Source organism: Protomyctophum parallelum (genome assembly GCF_964188405.1).
Source record: "Protomyctophum parallelum genome assembly, chromosome: 7".
Lineage (NCBI taxonomy): Eukaryota > Metazoa > Chordata > Actinopteri > Myctophiformes > Myctophidae > Protomyctophum > Protomyctophum parallelum.
The window spans coordinates 47,024,548-47,031,416 of record NC_139705.1 but is presented as its reverse complement, the minus strand read 5'-3'; positions in this window follow the sequence as shown (position 1 = coordinate 47,031,416).

The following is a 6,869-nucleotide window of genomic DNA, read 5'->3' as shown; positions in this document are numbered from 1 at the left end:
CATTGATCCCAGGGTGATTGACCCCTGACCTTTTGGTTCCTCTACAGCCGGGGACCCTCGGGGGACCCCCGGCGATATGAGCCATCAGCCTCTCTGCCAATCTAATCACTGTTGCACAGAATACCACTGAGTGCTATTAACTTACCATCAGGTTATAGGCTCCGGCTGTCGACACAACACAACACGCACGCACGCACACACACACACACACACACACACACACACACACACACGCACAGAGAGAGCAAATTGAGATAGATATGACACAATCCGACCAAAGTTGTTTACTTGCTACTTGAGAGAGAGAGAGAGAGAGAGAGAGAGAGACAGACAGAGAGACACAGAGAGAGAAAGAGAGAGAGAGAGAGACACAGAGAGAGAAAGAGAGAGAGAGAGAGACACAGAGAGAGAAAGAGAGAGAGAGAGAGACAGAGAGAGAGAGAGAGAGAGAGAGAGACAGACAGAGAGACACAGAGAGAGAAAGAGAGAGAGAGAGAGACACAGAGAGAGAAAGAGAGAGAGAGAGAGAGAGACACAGAGAGAGACAGAGAGATTACAAACATTAAGATTCCTTTACCAATGATACAGGTACTGTACATTTTCCTTTCATCAACGCCTGCTGGTCCCAGGGGGGGGGGGGGGGGGGGGTTGTGTTATATAGCCCTGGCTGACGTGCGTCAGGCCCTATCAGCAGGACACACCGCACGCCAAAAGAGCCGCTTCATTGATCCGTCATGAGATATAAGACGTGGAAAGCCTCCTGGTCCTCCTGGCCAATATAATATCCTCGTCCTCACGAAGCTCACCCTGAACGCCTAATGCCTGTTTTTATGGCCTAATTCTGAGTCTGTGATCTTCGGCCAAACGTTCCGAAGCGAGTCCATTAATGATCGCATCAATGGAGCGTTTTTTTAGTTCCCCTCGAGGGACAGAGCGGGGACACTGGACAGATCCATCTGGGACATGTCAATATGGACTGATTGGCTATATAAGTACACGGTCGGGCATATGCCGTACATGGGTTTATAACTGTGCTCCTCAAAGTGGGGTACGGTACGGGGACCCCCAGGGGTCCTCGGCTAAATTATTGATAATGCTGTATACTGGCTCAATGGTCATGACAAAGGTTGGGGGACGACACAGTTAGATAAAACTACATAATATTTACTATGTGGTGGTGGTGTGAGTAGTCATGGTATCATCATGAATGTGTGAAAGTGTAGTGTATGTGCAAGTGCAAAAGCAACCCAACAAACACCGTTTCCTGGTATAGGAGAGTGAGCTATAGAATGCTTTGGCCGGTCTGCTTAAAATGATCCAGGGACGAGGTGGGGTCAGCTGTGTCTCGTCCCATAGAAGACACACCCCTGGCAGGCTGGCCCTCTCCTCCTACACAGCACAGAAAAGACCAAATACAAACCAAAAGGAACAAACAGACGACCACGAATTGTAGTGAATAATAATAATAATAAAACTTTATTTGTATAGCACCTTTCATGACATGACATGAAATGCAGCTCAAAGTGCTTTACAGAACAATGGAGAATAAAAGAAAAGCAAGGCAACGACAGTAATGCAATACAGTGAGGACATGAATAACAAAAACTAAAAAAACAACAACTAAAAGATCAATTAAAAGCAATGTTGTTGAGCTGAGCTTTAAAAATGTCTACAGAGGCTGCCTGACGAAGGTACAGAGGGAGCTTGTTCCATGCCGACGGCCCGTAGAAGCAAAAAGCTGCTTCCCCGTATTTTGTAGTTGCCATTTTTTTAGGCAAAGCGAGCAGGCCAGCAGTGGAAGACCTTAGCGGGCGGTTTGGGACATATTTAGGCAGGCAGTCATGTAGGTAGGAAGGTGCGAGACCATTGAGAGCTTTATAGACAAGTAAAATAATTTTAAAATCAATCCTAAAAACAACCGGAAGCCAGTGCAGTGATGCCAAAACTGGAGTAATATGTTCTCTCATCTTAGTTCTAGTTAAAACTCTGGCTGCTGCATTTTGGACAAGTTGTAATCTGTCAGTTGTTTTCTTAGGCAGTCCTGAAAAAAGTGCATTGCAGTGAAGGGGTCATTATCACATTATAGGCTACAATAGTGATGTGATGTGACATGCAGTAAGAACTTTCTACTGATGGCCTGTCAGAAGAAACAGAGCTACGTATAGAGACGCCCCCACACACCCTCAGTAATCTGGTTGAATTAATAACAGCTGTGTTCTGTGTCTTGGGACGCTGGAGCATTCCTGTACAGTACAACCATGGCGGTTATTTTAATTAATAGCTATTTATCGTTCCGACACGCACTGTGGGACATTTGTCACGGAGGTATGGAGGTTTTTTGTTATTCCTTGCGACAGTTTGTGTTTCTCCCTGTGGTCACTATAGAGGTGGACTTCAGAGGCTTGTAGAGACGTGTTCCTCTTTCACTGCTGACAGGATCGATAGAGCTATAGCAGTGGTGGCCATTTTCTGGTTCCATCGTTTCAGACACCATTCATTTTCCCCCATGGAGATTTCCAAAAATATTTACATCAATTATTTTAAGCCTCAAGCCACCCAGGATCCTGGTGAATCATCGCCATAAAACATTTGATTGGATAAGGAGGTTAAACCATATAAGACATTACGGCATGCATGTATTATGCTGGGGTGACCATTATCTACTTATTGATGTCATGTTGTAATTATAACCTACCCCATATAAGAACTTTGTTCACACTGTAGCCCCCTGTATGAGTCCATTTGGTTACATTTTGTTTGATTTTGCATACTTTCACGGTTAACGCGTTAGATTAACACGAATTTACAGTGTAGATCCCTGCAGGGATAGAAATGGTACTGTATCAAATTGGGATCTGTGGCCTAATGCATGTCAAACTGGCGTCCTTGAAATGATAAAAGGTTGTGAATCATTGGTATAACACACATGCATGCACACAAATGCACACACACACACGCACGCACACGCACACACACACACACACACACACACACACACACACACACACACACACACACACACACACACACACACACACACACACACACACACACACACACACACACACACACACACACACACAACAGAGTAGTGGGTACTAGTGGTGTTGTGTTGATTTGTGCACTGTAAGTGATAAGTTGCTGTGTTGGCAACATGTGGGCATTCTTGTGTTTGTGAGTCAGTGTTTGCTTGCTGTGTGTGTGTGTGTGTGTGTGTGTGTGTGTGTGTGTGTGCATGTGTGCTCTCATGCGTGCATCTGTGCGCGCGACTGCTTGTGTGCAGGCGTGTGTGTTCATGTGTAAGTGTGCACGCAATCCAATTTTTAATCTATATTTTGTGTGTACTGTACATGCATTTCTGTGAGCAGGATTTAGAGTGTGTGTGTGTGTGTGTGTGTGTCGTTTGGTGTGTTGCTGAGGTCTCTTTCATCTGGGCCCGTCCCTGGGGGTGGGGGCTGGGTGGGGGGTGGAGGGGAGAGGAGTCATAGTGGGCATGCTCCCTACTCCAGACCCTCTTTGATAATCCCCCCTAATTGGTCTGAGTCCCCCTCTCATGAGAGAGCTAATTAAAACAAGGTGTAAGAAGGGGGGAAAATAAAATAAAAAAATGAGCACGTACACACGCACGCATGCACGCGCGCATGAATGCCGTTATCTTGCGCTTGAGAAAGTGCGGCCATGTTTTCAGTAAACTCATGTTTGTTTACAAAAACACGAGTGAGTCACCGTGTCACGGTGCATGGTCTTTTATGAGCCCGTGTGTGTGTGTGTGTGTGTGCGTGCACATGCGTGCGTGTGTGCGCGTGTGTGTGTGTGTGTGGGCACACATATTGCTTGTTAAATATGGCTTCATGTATAATATTCATTCTTCTCTATCGTTAAGTAACAATACTGCAAAGACTAAATGTACCAATGTATTGGTATCAAAATGTAATTAAGTGCACATTATGCAGAATGTCACATTTCACAAGTTTTCAAATGTATACAAATATTTTGAAAATAGCACATCTACAAGCTCACAAGGCTATAGAGCGTCGCAGTCCCTCCCCCTTTCAGAACGACGAGTGGCCCAGGAAATGAATCGCAATGCATTTTTCCAATAGGCTTTTCTTAAAAGTATTTAATTAAAGACGTTACGCCGCGGACAAAGCCAACTCGGATCGTGACAAATCATGACAATGAACACAATATTTTGGGGACGATCAAATCCTTAGAAAGAAGAAAATAAAGGCAACAACAACAACACTTTGTTTTGTTTTTCTTCTTATAAATGATTTGATCGGCCCAAAACATTGTGTTCATTGTCATGATTTGTCACGATCCGAGTTGGCTTTGTCCGCGGCGTAACCGTCTTTAAATAAATACTTTAAGAAAAGCCTATTGGAAAAATGCATTGCGATTCATTTCCTGGGCCACTCGTCGTTCTGAAAGGGGGTGGGACTGCGACGCTCTATTGTGTGTGAGCGGTGTGTCAGTGTGTGAGTGGTGTGTCAGTGTGTCAGTGTGTGAGTGGTGTGTCAGTGTGTGAGATGTGAGCGGTGTGGCAGTGTGTGAGTGTGTGAGCGGTGTGTGAGTGTGTGAGCGGTGTGTGAGTGTGTGAGCGGTGTGTGAGTGTGTGAGCGGTGTGTGAGTGTGTGAGTGGTGTGTCAGTGTGTGAGATGTGAGCGGTGTGGCAGTGTGTGAGTGTGTGAGCGGTGTGTGAGTGTGTGAGCGGTGTGTGAGTGTGTGAGCGGTGTGTGAGTGTGTGAGCGGTGTGTCAGTGTGTGAGTGGTGTGTCAGTGTGTGAGTGTGTGAGTGGTGTGTCAGTGTGTGAGTGGTGTGTCAGTGTGTGTGTGTGTGAGTGGTGTGTCAGTGTGTGAGCGGTGTGTCAGTGTGTGAGTGGTGTGTCAGTGTGTGTGTGAGTGGTGTGTCAGTGTGTGAGCGGTGTGTCAGTGTGTGAGTGGTGTGTCAGTGTGTGTGTGAGTGGTGTGTCAGTGTGTGTGTGAGCGGTGTGTCAGTGTGTGAGTGGTGTGTCAGTGTGTGTGTGAGTGGCAGTGTGTGAGCAGTGTGTCAGTGTGTGAGTGGTGTGTCAGTGTGTGAGTGGTGTGTCAGTGTGTGAGCAGTGTGTCAGTGTGTGAGTGGTGTGTCAGTGTGTGAGCAGTGTGTCAGTGTGTGAGCAGTGTGTCAGTGTGTGAGCAGTGTGTCAGTGTGTGAGCGGTGTGTCAGTGTGTGAGCGGTGTGTCAGTGTGTGAGCGGTGTGTCAGTGTGTGAGTGGTGTGTCAGTGTGTGAGCAGTGTGTCAGTGTGTGAGCAGTGTGTCAGTGTGTGAGCAGTGTGTCAGTGTGTGAGCAGTGTGTCAGTGTGTGAGCAGTGTGTCAGTGTGTGAGCAGTGTGTCAGTGTGTGAGTGGTGTGTCAGTGTGTGAGCAGTGTGTCAGTGTGTGAGCAGTGTGTCAGTGTGTGAGCAGTGTGTCAGTGTGTGAGTGGTGTGTCAGTGTGTGAGCAGTGTGTCAGTGTGTGAGCAGTGTGTCAGTGTGTGAGCAGTGTGTCAGTGTGTGAGCAGTGTGTCAGTGTGTGAGCAGTGTGTCAGTGTGTGAGCAGTGTGTCAGTGTGTGAGCAGTGTGTCAGTGTGTGAGTGGTGTGTCAGTGTGTGAGCAGTGTGTCAGTGTGTGAGCAGTGTGTCAGTGTGTGAGTGGTGTGTCAGTGTGTGAGTGGTGTGTCAGTGTGTGAGCAGTGTGTCAGTGTGTGAGCAGTGTGTCAGTGTGTGAGTGGTGTGTCAGTGTGTGAGCAGTGTGTCAGTGTGTGAGCGGTGTGTCAGTGTGTGAGCAGTGTGTCAGTGTGTGAGCAGTGTGTCAGTGTGTGAGTGGTGTGTCAGTGTGTGAGCAGTGTGTCAGTGTGTGAGCAGTGTGTCAGTGTGTGAGTGGTGTGTCAGTGTGTCAGTGTGTGAGCGGTGTGTCAGTGTGTGAGCAGTGTGTCAGTGTGTGAGCAGTGTGTCAGTGTGTGAGTGGTGTGTCAGTGTGTGAGTGGTGTGTCAGTGTGTGAGTGGTGTGTCAGTGTGTGAGTGGTGTGTCAGTGTGTGAGTGGTGTGTCAGTGTGTGAGTGGTGTGTCAGTGTGTGAGCAGTGTGTCAGTGTGTGAGTGTGTGAGTGGTGTGTCAGTGTGTGAGCAGTGTGTCAGTGTGTCAGTGTGTGAGCGGTGTGTCAGTGTGTGAGCAGTGTGTCAGTGTGTGAGTGTGTGAGTGGTGTGTCAGTGTGTGAGCGGTGTGTCAGTGTGTGAGCAGTGTGTCAGTGTGTGAGCGGTGTGTCAGTGTGTGAGCAGTGTGTCAGTGTGTGAGCAGTGTGTCAGTGTGTGAGTGGTGTTTCAGTGTGTGAGCAGTGTGTCAGTGTGTGAGCAGTGTGTCAGTGTGTGAGTGGTGTGTCAGTGTGTCAGTGTGTGAGCGGTGTGTCAGTGTGTGAGCAGTGTGTCAGTGTGTGAGCAGTGTGTCAGTGTGTGAGTGGTGTGTCAGTGTGTGAGCAGTGTGTCAGTGTGTGAGCAGTGTGTCAGTGTGTGAGTGGTGTGTCAGTGTGTCAGTGTGTGAGCGGTGTGTCAGTGTGTGAGCAGTGTGTCAGTGTGTGAGCAGTGTGTCAGTGTGTGAGTGGTGTGTCAGTGTGTGAGTGGTGTGTCAGTGTGTGAGTGGTGTGTCAGTGTGTGAGTGGTGTGTCAGTGTGTGAGTGGTGTGTCAGTGTGTGAGTGGTGTGTCAGTGTGTGAGCAGTGTGTCAGTGTGTGAGTGTGTGAGTGGTGTGTCAGTGTGTGAGCAGTGTGTCAGTGTGTCAGTGTGTGAGCGGTGTGTCAGTGTGTGAGCAGTGTGTCAGTGTGTCAGTGTGTGAGCGGTGTGTCAGTGTGTCAGTGTGTGA